This window comes from Chiloscyllium punctatum, chromosome 24, assembly GCF_047496795.1.
Source record: "Chiloscyllium punctatum isolate Juve2018m chromosome 24, sChiPun1.3, whole genome shotgun sequence".
Classification (NCBI taxonomy): Eukaryota; Metazoa; Chordata; class Chondrichthyes; order Orectolobiformes; family Hemiscylliidae; genus Chiloscyllium; species Chiloscyllium punctatum.
The window spans coordinates 43,440,804-43,458,336 of record NC_092762.1 but is presented as its reverse complement, the minus strand read 5'-3'; the positions used below and the strand labels follow the sequence as shown (position 1 = coordinate 43,458,336).

Sequence of the window (17,533 nt, the reverse complement as noted above, 5' to 3'; positions counted from 1 at the left end):
TAAGCTTGCTGATGGTTTTGACGGTGCCAGAGGTGTGTGTTGAGGAGGGTTGTTACAGTAGAGAGAGGACGGTGCGGCAATGGAGTGGGGGTGACGAAGAGAGACGGCGGCTTGGAATCGGCCCTGCACAGTCGGGGCTGTCAGTCTTTCCGACTGAATTGTGTGGATTGTGTCAGAATGGCTGCGCGAGAGTGTGAAGCGCGAACGTCTTTTCCAGCCCAGGCAGGGAAAGCCGTAGCCGGGCAGGCGGCCTGCCACGAGCCCGGGTAGCTCAGTCGGTAGAGCATCAGACTCTTAATCTGAGGGTCCAGGGTTCAAGTCCCTGCTCGGGCGGGTCGCTTTTAAATTGCACTGCCACGGGACAACAGCGAAGGCGCAGTGCAGTGCTCGCAAATCAGACTCAATGGCCTTCACATTGTCGCGGTGGGAAGCAAGCACAGGGCGGTTTTGCCTGCATTTCCGAACTGTCGCAGTTGCTACCATACTCGCGGAACGCGTGGCTTCTGTTTGAATTGATCTCTTTAAGGTCCTCGAAATGCGCGAAATCAGAAATTAGCATAGAATCCCTCGACTGTGGAAACAGGCTACCGACTCTCCCAAGAGTGTCCCCCACACACCTAAACCCCCACCTCGTGACTCTGTATTTGCACCGAACCTGCACATGCCTGAAAACAAGGGGCAATTTAGCATGGCCAAAACACCTGCGCTGCACTCCTTTGGACTGTGGGAGGAAACCGGATCCGTCGGACGAAATCCACGCAGACACGGGGAGAATGTGCAAACTCCACACTGGGAGTCGCCCGAGACTCGAATCCGACAAGGGTCCGTGGCGCTGGGAGGCAGCAGTGAAATCCTGATTATATTTGCAGGTACTGAAGCTTCGATTTATGGAGACTGCTCTCATCGATGGTCTGCTTTTTTTTCAAATCAACTCAGACACGTCAAACGGAACCTTCATGCACACCTTCCTTGGTTTGGAGCTGATGGCGACGTGGCAGTGCGTGTGGGAGTGTCGGTGTCTGCGGCTTGTGGTGCGGTGGATTGTGTCGAGCGGAGAGTGGATGCTGGGGGTAGGGACTGTGCGTGGTGTTGGAGGGTTGATGATGAGGGGCTGAAGTGTGCGCAAGGTGACGGACCGGTGTCGAATTGCGTGCGTGCTGTGGTGTTTTACGAGGTGCGGTGATGCTGTGATGGGGAGAGACTTGAAGTCGACTCGTTGTCACGGTGATGAGGGCTAACAGAAATTGCCGGCGAACATTTACCTGTCTGTGGTGAATGAGTGTTGTCGGTTGCTGAGGGTGGCACTTCTTCTCAATACTGGCGAGTCGATTGGATTCCACCCTTGGGCGACTGTCAACGTGGAGTTTGCACGTTCTCCGTGTGTTTACTCCGGGTTCCTCCCAGCGACCAAAGATGAAAGGTGGACTTGTTAGCTAGTTCGCCCACGCCAAATTGCCCACAGCATCACACGGATGTGTCGGCTCGCTGGATTAGCCATGGGAAAAGTTGCTTTGCAGGAAGAGAATGGAGCGCTGTGGACTGGACGGGCCGAAGGTCCTCCTGCCACGCTCTTCCAATTCGATTCACTTCTCAGAAACAGACCCATAAATCGATGGCGAAGCAAAACTAATCGCTCACAAATACCGACAGAACCGATGCGCTTCTCCAGCATTTTGTGTTCTTGTTTTGTTCTTGTTGATGATGAAGCCGTCTCATGAGCACCGTTCTTACTTTGGCGCTGCTGTGTTGTAAGCTTGCTGATGGTTTTGACGGTGCCAGAGGTGTGTGTTGAGGAGGGTTGTTACAGTAGAGAGAGGACGGTGCGGCAATGGAGTGGGGGTGACGAAGAGAGACGGCGGCTTGGAATCGGCCCTGCACAGTCGGGGCTGCCAGTCTTTCCGACTGAATTGTGTGGATTGTGTCAGAATGGCTGCGCGAGAGTGTGAAGCGCGAACGTCTTTTCCAGCCCAGGCAGGGAAAGCCGTAGCCGGGCAGGCGGCCTGCCACGAGCCCGGGTAGCTCAGTCGGTAGAGCATCAGACTCTTAATCTGAGGGTCCAGGGTTCAAGTCCCTGCTCGGGCGGGTCGCTTTTAAATTGCACTGCCACGAGACAACAGCGAAGGCGCAGTGCAGTGCTCGCAAATCAGACTCAATGGCCTTCACATTGTAGCGGTGGGAAGCAAGCACAGGGCGGTTTTGCCTGCATTTCCGAACTGTCGCAGTTGCTACCATACTCGCGGAACGCGTGGCTTCTGTTTGAATTGATCTCTTTAAGGTCCTCGAAATGCGCGAAATCAGAAATTAGCATAGAATCCCTCGACTGTGGAAACAGGCTACCGACTCTCCCAAGAGTGTCCCCCACACACCTAAACCCCCACCTCGTGACTCTGTATTTGCACCGAACCTGCACATGCCTGAAAACAAGGGGCAATTTAGCATGGCCAAAACACCTGCGCTGCACTCCTTTGGACTGTGGGAGGAAACCGGATCCGTCGGACGAAATCCACGCAGACACGGGGAGAATGTGCAAACTCCACACAGGGAGTCGCCCGAGACTCGAATCCGACAAGGGTCCGTGGCGCTGGGAGGCAGCAGTGAAATCCTGATTATATTTGCAGGTACTGAAGCTTCGATTTATGGAGACTGCTCTCATCGATGGTCTGCTTTTTTTTCAAATCAACTCAGACACGTCAAACGGAACCTTCATGCACACCTTCCTTGGTTTGGAGCTGATGGCGACGTGGCAGTGCGTGTGGGAGTGTCGGTGTCTGCGGCTTGTGGTGCGGTGGATTGTGTCGAGCGGAGAGTGGATGCTGGGGGTAGGGACTGTGCGTGGTGTTGGAGGGTTGATGATGAGGGGCTGAAGTGTGCGCAAGGTGACGGACCGGTGTCGAATTGCGTGCGTGCTGTGGTGTTTTACGAGGTGCGGTGATGCTGTGATGGGGAGAGACTTGAAGTCGACTCGTTGTCACGGTGATGAGGGCTAACAGAAATTGCCGGCGAACATTTACCTGTCTGTGGTGAATGAGTGTTGTCGGTTGCTGAGGGTGGCACTTCTTCTCAATACTGGCGAGTCGATTGGATTCCACCCTTGGGCGACTGTCAACGTGGAGTTTGCACGTTCTCCGTGTGTTTACTCCGGGTTCCTCCCAGCGACCAAAGATGAAAGGTGGACTTGTTAGCTAGTTCGCCCACGCCAAATTGCCCACAGCATCACACGGATGTGTCGGCTCGCTGGATTAGCCATGGGAAAAGTTGCTTTGCCGGAAGAGAATGGAGCGCTGTGGACTGGACGGGCCGAAGGGCCTCCTACCACGCTCTTCCAATTCGATTCACTTCTCAGAAACAGACCCATAAATCGATGGCGAAGCAAAACTAATCGCTCACAAATACCGACAGAACCGATGCGCTTCTCCAGCATTTTGTGTTCTTGTTTTGTTCTTGTTGATGATGAAGCCGTCTCATGAGCACCGTTCTTACTTTGGCGCTGCTGTGTTGTAAGCTTGCTGATGGTTTTGACGGTGCCAGAGGTGTGTGTTGAGGAGGGTTGTTACAGTAGAGAGAGGACGGTGCGGCAATGGAGTGGGGGTGACGAAGAGAGACGGCGGCTTGGAATCGGCCCTGCACAGTCGGGGCTGCCAGTCTTTCCGACTGAATTGTGTGGATTGTGTCAGAATGGCTGCGCGAGAGTGTGAAGCGCGAACGTCTTTTCCAGCCCAGGCAGGGAAAGCCGTAGCCGGGCAGGCGGCCTGCCACGAGCCCGGGTAGCTCAGTCGGTAGAGCATCAGACTCTTAATCTGAGGGTCCAGGGTTCAAGTCCCTGCTCGGGCGGGTCGCTTTTAAATTGCACTGCCACGAGACAACAGCGAAGGCGCAGTGCAGTGCTCGCAAATCAGACTCAATGGCCTTCGCATTGTAGCGGTGAGAAGCAAGCACAGGGCGGTTTTGCCTGCATTTCCGAACTGTCGCAGTTGCTACCATACTCGCGGAACGCGTGGCTTCTGTTTGAATTGATCTCTTTAAGGTCCTCGAAATGCGCGAAATCAGAAATTAGCATAGAATCCCTCGACTGTGGAAACAGGCTACCGACTCTCCCAAGAGTGTCCCCCACACACCTAAACCCCCACCTCGTGACTCTGTATTTGCACCGAACCTGCACATGCCTGAAAACAAGGGGCAATTTAGCATGGCCAAAACACCTGCGCTGCACTCCTTTGGACTGTGGGAGGAAACCGGATCCGTCGGACGAAATCCACGCAGACACGGGGAGAATGTGCAAACTCCACACAGGGAGTCGCCCGAGACTCGAATCCGACAAGGGTCCGTGGCGCTGGGAGGCAGCAGTGAAATCCTGATTATATTTGCAGGTACTGAAGCTTCGATTTATGGAGACTGCTCTCATCGATGGTCTGCTTTTTTTTCAAATCAACTCAGACACGTCAAACGGAACCTTCATGCACACCTTCCTTGGTTTGGAGCTGATGGCGACGTGGCAGTGCGTGTGGGAGTGTCGGTGTCTGCGGCTTGTGGTGCGGTGGATTGTGTCGAGCGGAGAGTGGATGCTGGGGGTAGGGACTGTGCGTGGTGTTGGAGGGTTGATGATGAGGGGCTGAAGTGTGCGCAAGGTGACGGACCGGTGTCGAATTGCGTGCGTGCTGTGGTGTTTTACGAGGTGCGGTGATGCTGTGATGGGGAGAGACTTGAAGTCGACTCGTTGTCACGGTGATGAGGGCTAACAGAAATTGCCGGCGAACATTTACCTGTCTGTGGTGAATGAGTGTTGTCGGTTGCTGAGGGTGGCACTTCTTCTCAATACTGGCGAGTCGATTGGATTCCACCCTTGGGCGACTGTCAACGTGGAGTTTGCACGTTCTCCGTGTGTTTACTCCGGGTTCCTCCCAGCGACCAAAGATGAAAGGTGGACTTGTTAGCTAGTTCGCCCACGCCAAATTGCCCACAGCATCACACGGATGTGTCGGCTCGCTGGATTAGCCATGGGAAAAGTTGCTTTGCCGGAAGAGAATGGAGCGCTGTGGACTGGACGGGCCGAAGGGCCTCCTACCACGCTCTTCCAATTCGATTCACTTCTCAGAAACAGACCCATAAATCGATGGCGAAGCAAAACTAATCGCTCACAAATACCGACAGAACCGATGCGCTTCTCCAGCATTTTGTGTTCTTGTTTTGTTCTTGTTGATGATGAAGCCGTCTCATGAGCACCGTTCTTACTTTGGCGCTGCTGTGTTGTAAGCTTGCTGATGGTTTTGACGGTGCCAGAGGTGTGTGTTGAGGAGGGTTGTTACAGTAGAGAGAGGACGGTGCGGCAATGGAGTGGGGGTGACGAAGAGAGACGGCGGCTTGGAATCGGCCCTGCACAGTCGGGGCTGTCAGTCTTTCCGACTGAATTGTGTGGATTGTGTCAGAATGGCTGCGCGAGAGTGTGAAGCGCGAACGTCTTTTCCAGCCCAGGCAGGGAAAGCCGTAGCCGGGCAGGCGGCCTGCCACGAGCCCGGGTAGCTCAGTCGGTAGAGCATCAGACTCTTAATCTGAGGGTCCAGGGTTCAAGTCCCTGCTCGGGCGGGTCGCTTTTAAATTGCACTGCCACGGGACAACAGCGAAGGCGCAGTGCAGTGCTCGCAAATCAGACTCAATGGCCTTCACATTGTCGCGGTGGGAAGCAAGCACAGGGCGGTTTTGCCTGCATTTCCGAACTGTCGCAGTTGCTACCATACTCGCGGAACGCGTGGCTTCTGTTTGAATTGATCTCTTTAAGGTCCTCGAAATGCGCGAAATCAGAAATTAGCATAGAATCCCTCGACTGTGGAAACAGGCTACCGACTCTCCCAAGAGTGTCCCCCACACACCTAAACCCCCACCTCGTGACTCTGTATTTGCACCGAACCTGCACATGCCTGAAAACAAGGGGCAATTTAGCATGGCCAAAACACCTGCGCTGCACTCCTTTGGACTGTGGGAGGAAACCGGATCCGTCGGACGAAATCCACGCAGACACGGGGAGAATGTGCAAACTCCACACTGGGAGTCGCCCGAGACTCGAATCCGACAAGGGTCCGTGGCGCTGGGAGGCAGCAGTGAAATCCTGATTATATTTGCAGGTACTGAAGCTTCGATTTATGGAGACTGCTCTCATCGATGGTCTGCTTTTTTTTCAAATCAACTCAGACACGTCAAACGGAACCTTCATGCACACCTTCCTTGGTTTGGAGCTGATGGCGACGTGGCAGTGCGTGTGGGAGTGTCGGTGTCTGCGGCTTGTGGTGCGGTGGATTGTGTCGAGCGGAGAGTGGATGCTGGGGGTAGGGACTGTGCGTGGTGTTGGAGGGTTGATGATGAGGGGCTGAAGTGTGCGCAAGGTGACGGACCGGTGTCGAATTGCGTGCGTGCTGTGGTGTTTTACGAGGTGCGGTGATGCTGTGATGGGGAGAGACTTGAAGTCGACTCGTTGTCACGGTGATGAGGGCTAACAGAAATTGCCGGCGAACATTTACCTGTCTGTGGTGAATGAGTGTTGTCGGTTGCTGAGGGTGGCACTTCTTCTCAATACTGGCGAGTCGATTGGATTCCACCCTTGGGCGACTGTCAACGTGGAGTTTGCACGTTCTCCGTGTGTTTACTCCGGGTTCCTCCCAGCGACCAAAGATGAAAGGTGGACTTGTTAGCTAGTTCGCCCACGCCAAATTGCCCACAGCATCACACGGATGTGTCGGCTCGCTGGATTAGCCATGGGAAAAGTTGCTTTGCAGGAAGAGAATGGAGCGCTGTGGACTGGACGGGCCGAAGGTCCTCCTGCCACGCTCTTCCAATTCGATTCACTTCTCAGAAACAGACCCATAAATCGATGGCGAAGCAAAACTAATCGCTCACAAATACCGACAGAACCGATGCGCTTCTCCAGCATTTTGTGTTCTTGTTTTGTTCTTGTTGATGATGAAGCCGTCTCATGAGCACCGTTCTTACTTTGGCGCTGCTGTGTTGTAAGCTTGCTGATGGTTTTGACGGTGCCAGAGGTGTGTGTTGAGGAGGGTTGTTACAGTAGAGAGAGGACGGTGCGGCAATGGAGTGGGGGTGACGAAGAGAGACGGCGGCTTGGAATCGGCCCTGCACAGTCGGGGCTGCCAGTCTTTCCGACTGAATTGTGTGGATTGTGTCAGAATGGCTGCGCGAGAGTGTGAAGCGCGAACGTCTTTTCCAGCCCAGGCAGGGAAAGCCGTAGCCGGGCAGGCGGCCTGCCACGAGCCCGGGTAGCTCAGTCGGTAGAGCATCAGACTCTTAATCTGAGGGTCCAGGGTTCAAGTCCCTGCTCGGGCGGGTCGCTTTTAAATTGCACTGCCACGAGACAACAGCGAAGGCGCAGTGCAGTGCTCGCAAATCAGACTCAATGGCCTTCGCATTGTAGCGGTGAGAAGCAAGCACAGGGCGGTTTTGCCTGCATTTCCGAACTGTCGCAGTTGCTACCATACTCGCGGAACGCGTGGCTTCTGTTTGAATTGATCTCTTTAAGGTCCTCGAAATGCGCGAAATCAGAAATTAGCATAGAATCCCTCGACTGTGGAAACAGGCTACCGACTCTCCCAAGAGTGTCCCCCACACACCTAAACCCCCACCTCGTGACTCTGTATTTGCACCGAACCTGCACATGCCTGAAAACAAGGGGCAATTTAGCATGGCCAAAACACCTGCGCTGCACTCCTTTGGACTGTGGGAGGAAACCGGATCCGTCGGACGAAATCCACGCAGACACGGGGAGAATGTGCAAACTCCACACTGGGAGTCGCCCGAGACTCGAATCCGACAAGGGTCCGTGGCGCTGGGAGGCAGCAGTGAAATCCTGATTATATTTGCAGGTACTGAAGCTTCGATTTATGGAGACTGCTCTCATCGATGGTCTGCTTTTTTTTCAAATCAACTCAGACACGTCAAACGGAACCTTCATGCACACCTTCCTTGGTTTGGAGCTGATGGCGACGTGGCAGTGCGTGTGGGAGTGTCGGTGTCTGCGGCTTGTGGTGCGGTGGATTGTGTCGAGCGGAGAGTGGATGCTGGGGGTAGGGACTGTGCGTGGTGTTGGAGGGTTGATGATGAGGGGCTGAAGTGTGCGCAAGGTGACGGACCGGTGTCGAATTGCGTGCGTGCTGTGGTGTTTTACGAGGTGCGGTGATGCTGTGATGGGGAGAGACTTGAAGTCGACTCGTTGTCACGGTGATGAGGGCTAACAGAAATTGCCGGCGAACATTTACCTGTCTGTGGTGAATGAGTGTTGTCGGTTGCTGAGGGTGGCACTTCTTCTCAATACTGGCGAGTCGATTGGATTCCACCCTTGGGCGACTGTCAACGTGGAGTTTGCACGTTCTCCGTGTGTTTACTCCGGGTTCCTCCCAGCGACCAAAGATGAAAGGTGGACTTGTTAGCTAGTTCGCCCACGCCAAATTGCCCACAGCATCACACGGATGTGTCGGCTCGCTGGATTAGCCATGGGAAAAGTTGCTTTGCAGGAAGAGAATGGAGCGCTGTGGACTGGACGGGCCGAAGGTCCTCCTGCCACGCTCTTCCAATTCGATTCACTTCTCAGAAACAGACCCATAAATCGATGGCGAAGCAAAACTAATCGCTCACAAATACCGACAGAACCGATGCGCTTCTCCAGCATTTTGTGTTCTTGTTTTGTTCTTGTTGATGATGAAGCCGTCTCATGAGCACCGTTCTTACTTTGGCGCTGCTGTGTTGTAAGCTTGCTGATGGTTTTGACGGTGCCAGAGGTGTGTGTTGAGGAGGGTTGTTACAGTAGAGAGAGGACGGTGCGGCAATGGAGTGGGGGTGACGAAGAGAGACGGCGGCTTGGAATCGGCCCTGCACAGTCGGGGCTGCCAGTCTTTCCGACTGAATTGTGTGGATTGTGTCAGAATGGCTGCGCGAGAGTGTGAAGCGCGAACGTCTTTTCCAGCCCAGGCAGGGAAAGCCGTAGCCGGGCAGGCGGCCTGCCACGAGCCCGGGTAGCTCAGTCGGTAGAGCATCAGACTCTTAATCTGAGGGTCCAGGGTTCAAGTCCCTGCTCGGGCGGGTCGCTTTTAAATTGCACTGCCACGAGACAACAGCGAAGGCGCAGTGCAGTGCTCGCAAATCAGACTCAATGGCCTTCGCATTGTAGCGGTGAGAAGCAAGCACAGGGCGGTTTTGCCTGCATTTCCGAACTGTCGCAGTTGCTACCATACTCGCGGAACGCGTGGCTTCTGTTTGAATTGATCTCTTTAAGGTCCTCGAAATGCGCGAAATCAGAAATTAGCATAGAATCCCTCGACTGTGGAAACAGGCTACCGACTCTCCCAAGAGTGTCCCCCACACACCTAAACCCCCACCTCGTGACTCTGTATTTGCACCGAACCTGCACATGCCTGAAAACAAGGGGCAATTTAGCATGGCCAAAACACCTGCGCTGCACTCCTTTGGACTGTGGGAGGAAACCGGATCCGTCGGACGAAATCCACGCAGACACGGGGAGAATGTGCAAACTCCACACAGGGAGTCGCCCGAGACTCGAATCCGACAAGGGTCCGTGGCGCTGGGAGGCAGCAGTGAAATCCTGATTATATTTGCAGGTACTGAAGCTTCGATTTATGGAGACTGCTCTCATCGATGGTCTGCTTTTTTTTCAAATCAACTCAGACACGTCAAACGGAACCTTCATGCACACCTTCCTTGGTTTGGAGCTGATGGCGACGTGGCAGTGCGTGTGGGAGTGTCGGTGTCTGCGGCTTGTGGTGCGGTGGATTGTGTCGAGCGGAGAGTGGATGCTGGGGGTAGGGACTGTGCGTGGTGTTGGAGGGTTGATGATGAGGGGCTGAAGTGTGCGCAAGGTGACGGACCGGTGTCGAATTGCGTGCGTGCTGTGGTGTTTTACGAGGTGCGGTGATGCTGTGATGGGGAGAGACTTGAAGTCGACTCGTTGTCACGGTGATGAGGGCTAACAGAAATTGCCGGCGAACATTTACCTGTCTGTGGTGAATGAGTGTTGTCGGTTGCTGAGGGTGGCACTTCTTCTCAATACTGGCGAGTCGATTGGATTCCACCCTTGGGCGACTGTCAACGTGGAGTTTGCACGTTCTCCGTGTGTTTACTCCGGGTTCCTCCCAGCGACCAAAGATGAAAGGTGGACTTGTTAGCTAGTTCGCCCACGCCAAATTGCCCACAGCATCACACGGATGTGTCGGCTCGCTGGATTAGCCATGGGAAAAGTTGCTTTGCCGGAAGAGAATGGAGCGCTGTGGACTGGACGGGCCGAAGGGCCTCCTACCACGCTCTTCCAATTCGATTCACTTCTCAGAAACAGACCCATAAATCGATGGCGAAGCAAAACTAATCGCTCACAAATACCGACAGAACCGATGCGCTTCTCCAGCATTTTGTGTTCTTGTTTTGTTCTTGTTGATGATGAAGCCGTCTCATGAGCACCGTTCTTACTTTGGCGCTGCTGTGTTGTAAGCTTGCTGATGGTTTTGACGGTGCCAGAGGTGTGTGTTGAGGAGGGTTGTTACAGTAGAGAGAGGACGGTGCGGCAATGGAGTGGGGGTGACGAAGAGAGACGGCGGCTTGGAATCGGCCCTGCACAGTCGGGGCTGTCAGTCTTTCCGACTGAATTGTGTGGATTGTGTCAGAATGGCTGCGCGAGAGTGTGAAGCGCGAACGTCTTTTCCAGCCCAGGCAGGGAAAGCCGTAGCCGGGCAGGCGGCCTGCCACGAGCCCGGGTAGCTCAGTCGGTAGAGCATCAGACTCTTAATCTGAGGGTCCAGGGTTCAAGTCCCTGCTCGGGCGGGTCGCTTTTAAATTGCACTGCCACGAGACAACAGCGAAGGCGCAGTGCAGTGCTCGCAAATCAGACTCAATGGCCTTCGCATTGTAGCGGTGAGAAGCAAGCACAGGGCGGTTTTGCCTGCATTTCCGAACTGTCGCAGTTGCTACCATACTCGCGGAACGCGTGGCTTCTGTTTGAATTGATCTCTTTAAGGTCCTCGAAATGCGCGAAATCAGAAATTAGCATAGAATCCCTCGACTGTGGAAACAGGCTACCGACTCTCCCAAGAGTGTCCCCCACACACCTAAACCCCCACCTCGTGACTCTGTATTTGCACCGAACCTGCACATGCCTGAAAACAAGGGGCAATTTAGCATGGCCAAAACACCTGCGCTGCACTCCTTTGGACTGTGGGAGGAAACCGGATCCGTCGGACGAAATCCACGCAGACACGGGGAGAATGTGCAAACTCCACACAGGGAGTCGCCCGAGACTCGAATCCGACAAGGGTCCGTGGCGCTGGGAGGCAGCAGTGAAATCCTGATTATATTTGCAGGTACTGAAGCTTCGATTTATGGAGACTGCTCTCATCGATGGTCTGCTTTTTTTTCAAATCAACTCAGACACGTCAAACGGAACCTTCATGCACACCTTCCTTGGTTTGGAGCTGATGGCGACGTGGCAGTGCGTGTGGGAGTGTCGGTGTCTGCGGCTTGTGGTGCGGTGGATTGTGTCGAGCGGAGAGTGGATGCTGGGGGTAGGGACTGTGCGTGGTGTTGGAGGGTTGATGATGAGGGGCTGAAGTGTGCGCAAGGTGACGGACCGGTGTCGAATTGCGTGCGTGCTGTGGTGTTTTACGAGGTGCGGTGATGCTGTGATGGGGAGAGACTTGAAGTCGACTCGTTGTCACGGTGATGAGGGCTAACAGAAATTGCCGGCGAACATTTACCTGTCTGTGGTGAATGAGTGTTGTCGGTTGCTGAGGGTGGCACTTCTTCTCAATACTGGCGAGTCGATTGGATTCCACCCTTGGGCGACTGTCAACGTGGAGTTTGCACGTTCTCCGTGTGTTTACTCCGGGTTCCTCCCAGCGACCAAAGATGAAAGGTGGACTTGTTAGCTAGTTCGCCCACGCCAAATTGCCCACAGCATCACACGGATGTGTCGGCTCGCTGGATTAGCCATGGGAAAAGTTGCTTTGCCGGAAGAGAATGGAGCGCTGTGGACTGGACGGGCCGAAGGGCCTCCTACCACGCTCTTCCAATTCGATTCACTTCTCAGAAACAGACCCATAAATCGATGGCGAAGCAAAACTAATCGCTCACAAATACCGACAGAACCGATGCGCTTCTCCAGCATTTTGTGTTCTTGTTTTGTTCTTGTTGATGATGAAGCCGTCTCATGAGCACCGTTCTTACTTTGGCGCTGCTGTGTTGTAAGCTTGCTGATGGTTTTGACGGTGCCAGAGGTGTGTGTTGAGGAGGGTTGTTACAGTAGAGAGAGGACGGTGCGGCAATGGAGTGGGGGTGACGAAGAGAGACGGCGGCTTGGAATCGGCCCTGCACAGTCGGGGCTGTCAGTCTTTCCGACTGAATTGTGTGGATTGTGTCAGAATGGCTGCGCGAGAGTGTGAAGCGCGAACGTCTTTTCCAGCCCAGGCAGGGAAAGCCGTAGCCGGGCAGGCGGCCTGCCACGAGCCCGGGTAGCTCAGTCGGTAGAGCATCAGACTCTTAATCTGAGGGTCCAGGGTTCAAGTCCCTGCTCGGGCGGGTCGCTTTTAAATTGCACTGCCACGGGACAACAGCGAAGGCGCAGTGCAGTGCTCGCAAATCAGACTCAATGGCCTTCACATTGTCGCGGTGGGAAGCAAGCACAGGGCGGTTTTGCCTGCATTTCCGAACTGTCGCAGTTGCTACCATACTCGCGGAACGCGTGGCTTCTGTTTGAATTGATCTCTTTAAGGTCCTCGAAATGCGCGAAATCAGAAATTAGCATAGAATCCCTCGACTGTGGAAACAGGCTACCGACTCTCCCAAGAGTGTCCCCCACACACCTAAACCCCCACCTCGTGACTCTGTATTTGCACCGAACCTGCACATGCCTGAAAACAAGGGGCAATTTAGCATGGCCAAAACACCTGCGCTGCACTCCTTTGGACTGTGGGAGGAAACCGGATCCGTCGGACGAAATCCACGCAGACACGGGGAGAATGTGCAAACTCCACACTGGGAGTCGCCCGAGACTCGAATCCGACAAGGGTCCGTGGCGCTGGGAGGCAGCAGTGAAATCCTGATTATATTTGCAGGTACTGAAGCTTCGATTTATGGAGACTGCTCTCATCGATGGTCTGCTTTTTTTTCAAATCAACTCAGACACGTCAAACGGAACCTTCATGCACACCTTCCTTGGTTTGGAGCTGATGGCGACGTGGCAGTGCGTGTGGGAGTGTCGGTGTCTGCGGCTTGTGGTGCGGTGGATTGTGTCGAGCGGAGAGTGGATGCTGGGGGTAGGGACTGTGCGTGGTGTTGGAGGGTTGATGATGAGGGGCTGAAGTGTGCGCAAGGTGACGGACCGGTGTCGAATTGCGTGCGTGCTGTGGTGTTTTACGAGGTGCGGTGATGCTGTGATGGGGAGAGACTTGAAGTCGACTCGTTGTCACGGTGATGAGGGCTAACAGAAATTGCCGGCGAACATTTACCTGTCTGTGGTGAATGAGTGTTGTCGGTTGCTGAGGGTGGCACTTCTTCTCAATACTGGCGAGTCGATTGGATTCCACCCTTGGGCGACTGTCAACGTGGAGTTTGCACGTTCTCCGTGTGTTTACTCCGGGTTCCTCCCAGCGACCAAAGATGAAAGGTGGACTTGTTAGCTAGTTCGCCCACGCCAAATTGCCCACAGCATCACACGGATGTGTCGGCTCGCTGGATTAGCCATGGGAAAAGTTGCTTTGCAGGAAGAGAATGGAGCGCTGTGGACTGGACGGGCCGAAGGTCCTCCTGCCACGCTCTTCCAATTCGATTCACTTCTCAGAAACAGACCCATAAATCGATGGCGAAGCAAAACTAATCGCTCACAAATACCGACAGAACCGATGCGCTTCTCCAGCATTTTGTGTTCTTGTTTTGTTCTTGTTGATGATGAAGCCGTCTCATGAGCACCGTTCTTACTTTGGCGCTGCTGTGTTGTAAGCTTGCTGATGGTTTTGACGGTGCCAGAGGTGTGTGTTGAGGAGGGTTGTTACAGTAGAGAGAGGACGGTGCGGCAATGGAGTGGGGGTGACGAAGAGAGACGGCGGCTTGGAATCGGCCCTGCACAGTCGGGGCTGCCAGTCTTTCCGACTGAATTGTGTGGATTGTGTCAGAATGGCTGCGCGAGAGTGTGAAGCGCGAACGTCTTTTCCAGCCCAGGCAGGGAAAGCCGTAGCCGGGCAGGCGGCCTGCCACCAGCCCGGGTAGCTCAGTCGGTAGAGCATCAGACTCTTAATCTGAGGGTCCAGGGTTCAAGTCCCTGCTCGGGCGGGTCGCTTTTAAATTGCACTGCCACGAGACAACAGCGAAGGCGCAGTGCAGTGCTCGCAAATCAGACTCAATGGCCTTCACATTGTAGCGGTGGGAAGCAAGCACAGGGCGGTTTTGCCTGCATTTCCGAACTGTCGCAGTTGCTACCATACTCGCGGAACGCGTGGCTTCTGTTTGAATTGATCTCTTTAAGGTCCTCGAAATGCGCGAAATCAGAAATTAGCATAGAATCCCTCGACTGTGGAAACAGGCTACCGACTCTCCCAAGAGTGTCCCCCACACACCTAAACCCCCACCTCGTGACTCTGTACTTGCACCGAACCTGCACATGCCTGAAAACAAGGGGCAATTTAGCATGGCCAAAACACCTGCGCTGCACTCCTTTGGACTGTGGGAGGAAACCGGATCCGTCGGACGAAATCCACGCAGACACGGGGAGAATGTGCAAACTCCACACAGGGAGTCGCCCGAGACTCGAATCCGACAAGGGTCCGTGGCGCTGGGAGGCAGCAGTGAAATCCTGATTATATTTGCAGGTACTGAAGCTTCGATTTATGGAGACTGCTCTCATCGATGGTCTGCTTTTTTTCAAATCAACTCAGACACGTCAAACGGAACCTTCATGCACACCTTCCTTGGTTTGGAGCTGATGGCGACGTGGCAATGCGTGTGGGAGTGTCGGTGTCTGCGGCTTGTGGTGCGGTGGATTGTGTCGAGCGGAGAGTGGATGCTGGGGGTAGGGACTGTGCGTGGTGTTGGAGGGTTGATGATGAGGGGCTGAAGTGTGCGCAAGGTGACGGACCGGTGTCGAATTGCGTGCGTGCTGTGGTGTTTTACGAGGTGCGGTGATGCTGTGATGGGGAGAGACTTGAAGTCGACTCGTTGTCACGGTGATGAGGGCTAACAGAAATTGCCGGCGAACATTTACCTGTCTGTGGTGAATGAGTGTTGTCGGTTGCTGAGGGTGGCACTTCTTCTCAATACTGGCGAGTCGATTGGATTCCACCCTTGGGCGACTGTCAACGTGGAGTTTGCACGTTCTCCGTGTGTTTACTCCGGGTTCCTCCCAGCGACCAAAGATGAAAGGTGGACTTGTTAGCTAGTTCGCCCACGCCAAATTGCCCACAGCATCACACGGATGTGTCGGCTCGCTGGATTAGCCATGGGAAAAGTTGCTTTGCAGGAAGAGAATGGAGCGCTGTGGACTGGACGGGCCGAAGGGCCTCCTGCCACGCTCTTCCAATTCGATTCACTTCTCAGAAACAGACCCATAAATCGATGGCGAAGCAAAACTAATCGCTCACAAATACCGACAGAACCGATGCGCTTCTCCAGCATTTTGTGTTCTTGTTTTGTTCTTGTTGATGATGAAGCCGTCTCATGAGCACCGTTCTTACTTTGGCGCTGCTGTGTTGTAAGCTTGCTGATGGTTTTGACGGTGCCAGAGGTGTGTGTTGAGGAGGGTTGTTACAGTAGAGAGAGGACGGTGCGGCAATGGAGTGGGGGTGACGAAGAGAGACGGCGGCTTGGAATCGGCCCCGCACAGTCGGGGCTGTCAGTCTTTCCGACTGAATTGTGTGGATTGTGTCAGAATGGCTGCGCGAGAGTGTGAAGCGCGAACGTCTTTTCCAGCCCAGGCAGGGAAAGCCGTAGCCGGGCAGGCGGCCTGCCACGAGCCCGGGTAGCTCAGTCGGTAGAGCATCAGACTCTTAATCTGAGGGTCCAGGGTTCAAGTCCCTGCTCGGGCGGGTCGCTTTTAAATTGCACTGCCACGGGACAACAGCGAAGGCGCAGTGCAGTGCTCGCAAATCAGACTCAATGGCCTTCACATTGTCGCGGTGGGAAGCAAGCACAGGGCGGTTTTGCCTGCATTTCCGAACTGTCGCAGTTGCTACCATACTCGCGGAACGCGTGGCTTCTGTTTGAATTGATCTCTTTAAGGTCCTCGAAATGCGCGAAATCAGAAATTAGCATAGAATCCCTCGACTGTGGAAACAGGCTACCGACTCTCCCAAGAGTGTCCCCCACACACCTAAACCCCCACCTCGTGACTCTGTATTTGCACCGAACCTGCACATGCCTGAAAACAAGGGGCAATTTAGCATGGCCAAAACACCTGCGCTGCACTCCTTTGGACTGTGGGAGGAAACCGGATCCGTCGGACGAAATCCACGCAGACACGGGGAGAATGTGCAAACTCCACACTGGGAGTCGCCCGAGACTCGAATCCGACAAGGGTCCGTGGCGCTGGGAGGCAGCAGTGAAATCCTGATTATATTTGCAGGTACTGAAGCTTCGATTTATGGAGACTGCTCTCATCGATGGTCTGCTTTTTTTTCAAATCAACTCAGACACGTCAAACGGAACCTTCATGCACACCTTCCTTGGTTTGGAGCTGATGGCGACGTGGCAGTGCGTGTGGGAGTGTCGGTGTCTGCGGCTTGTGGTGCGGTGGATTGTGTCGAGCGGAGAGTGGATGCTGGGGGTAGGGACTGTGCGTGGTGTTGGAGGGTTGATGATGAGGGGCTGAAGTGTGCGCAAGGTGACGGACCGGTGTCGAATTGCGTGCGTGCTGTGGTGTTTTACGAGGTGCGGTGATGCTGTGATGGGGAGAGACTTGAAGTCGACTCGTTGTCACGGTGATGAGGGCTAACAGAAATTGCCGGCGAACATTTACCTGTCTGTGGTGAATGAGTGTTGTCGGTTGCTGAGGGTGGCACTTCTTCTCAATACTGGCGAGTCGATTGGATTCCACCCTTGGGCGACTGTCAACGTGGAGTTTGCACGTTCTCCGTGTGTTTACTCCGGGTTCCTCCCAGCGACCAAAGATGAAAGGTGGACTTGTTAGCTAGTTCGCCCACGCCAAATTGCCCACAGCATCACACGGATGTGTCGGCTCGCTGGATTAGCCATGGGAAAAGTTGCTTTGCCGGAAGAGAATGGAGCGCTGTGGACTGGACGGGCCGAAGGGCCTCCTACCACGCTCTTCCAATTCGATTCACTTCTCAGAAACAGACCCATAAATCGATGGCGAAGCAAAACTAATCGCTCACAAATACCGACAGAACCGATGCGCTTCTCCAGCATTTTGTGTTCTTGTTTTGTTCTTGTTGATGATGAAGCCGTCTCATGAGCACCGTTCTTACTTTGGCGCTGCTGTGTTGTAAGCTTGCTGATGGTTTTGACGGTGCCAGAGGTGTGTGTTGAG

General features: G+C 54.2%; 10 non-coding genes across 10 annotated transcripts; all 10 read left to right on the top strand.

The window, feature by feature from the left end:
* The first annotated feature begins 260 nt into the window (after nt 1-260).
* Nucleotides 261-333, top strand: trnak-cuu (transfer RNA lysine (anticodon CUU)). Its single transcript has one exon. It is a non-coding gene; the product is annotated as a tRNA-Lys (tRNA).
* A 1,676-nt stretch (nt 334-2,009) lies between these two features.
* trnak-cuu (transfer RNA lysine (anticodon CUU)) lies at nt 2,010-2,082 on the top strand. Its single transcript has one exon. It is a non-coding gene; the product is annotated as a tRNA-Lys (tRNA).
* Nucleotides 2,083-3,758: 1,676 nt separating this feature from the next.
* Nucleotides 3,759-3,831, top strand: trnak-cuu (transfer RNA lysine (anticodon CUU)). Its single transcript has one exon. It is a non-coding gene; the product is annotated as a tRNA-Lys (tRNA).
* A 1,676-nt stretch (nt 3,832-5,507) lies between these two features.
* trnak-cuu (transfer RNA lysine (anticodon CUU)) lies at nt 5,508-5,580 on the top strand. The gene has a single exon. It is a non-coding gene; the product is annotated as a tRNA-Lys (tRNA).
* A 1,676-nt stretch (nt 5,581-7,256) lies between these two features.
* Nucleotides 7,257-7,329, top strand: trnak-cuu (transfer RNA lysine (anticodon CUU)). The gene has a single exon. It is a non-coding gene; the product is annotated as a tRNA-Lys (tRNA).
* Nucleotides 7,330-9,005: 1,676 nt separating this feature from the next.
* On the top strand, nt 9,006-9,078 carry trnak-cuu (transfer RNA lysine (anticodon CUU)). Its single transcript has one exon. It is a non-coding gene; the product is annotated as a tRNA-Lys (tRNA).
* Nucleotides 9,079-10,754: 1,676 nt separating this feature from the next.
* On the top strand, nt 10,755-10,827 carry trnak-cuu (transfer RNA lysine (anticodon CUU)). Its single transcript has one exon. It is a non-coding gene; the product is annotated as a tRNA-Lys (tRNA).
* A 1,676-nt stretch (nt 10,828-12,503) lies between these two features.
* trnak-cuu (transfer RNA lysine (anticodon CUU)) lies at nt 12,504-12,576 on the top strand. The gene has a single exon. It is a non-coding gene; the product is annotated as a tRNA-Lys (tRNA).
* A 1,676-nt stretch (nt 12,577-14,252) lies between these two features.
* trnak-cuu (transfer RNA lysine (anticodon CUU)) lies at nt 14,253-14,325 on the top strand. The gene has a single exon. It is a non-coding gene; the product is annotated as a tRNA-Lys (tRNA).
* Nucleotides 14,326-16,000: 1,675 nt separating this feature from the next.
* On the top strand, nt 16,001-16,073 carry trnak-cuu (transfer RNA lysine (anticodon CUU)). Its single transcript has one exon. It is a non-coding gene; the product is annotated as a tRNA-Lys (tRNA).
* Nucleotides 16,074-17,533: the final 1,460 nt, after the last annotated feature.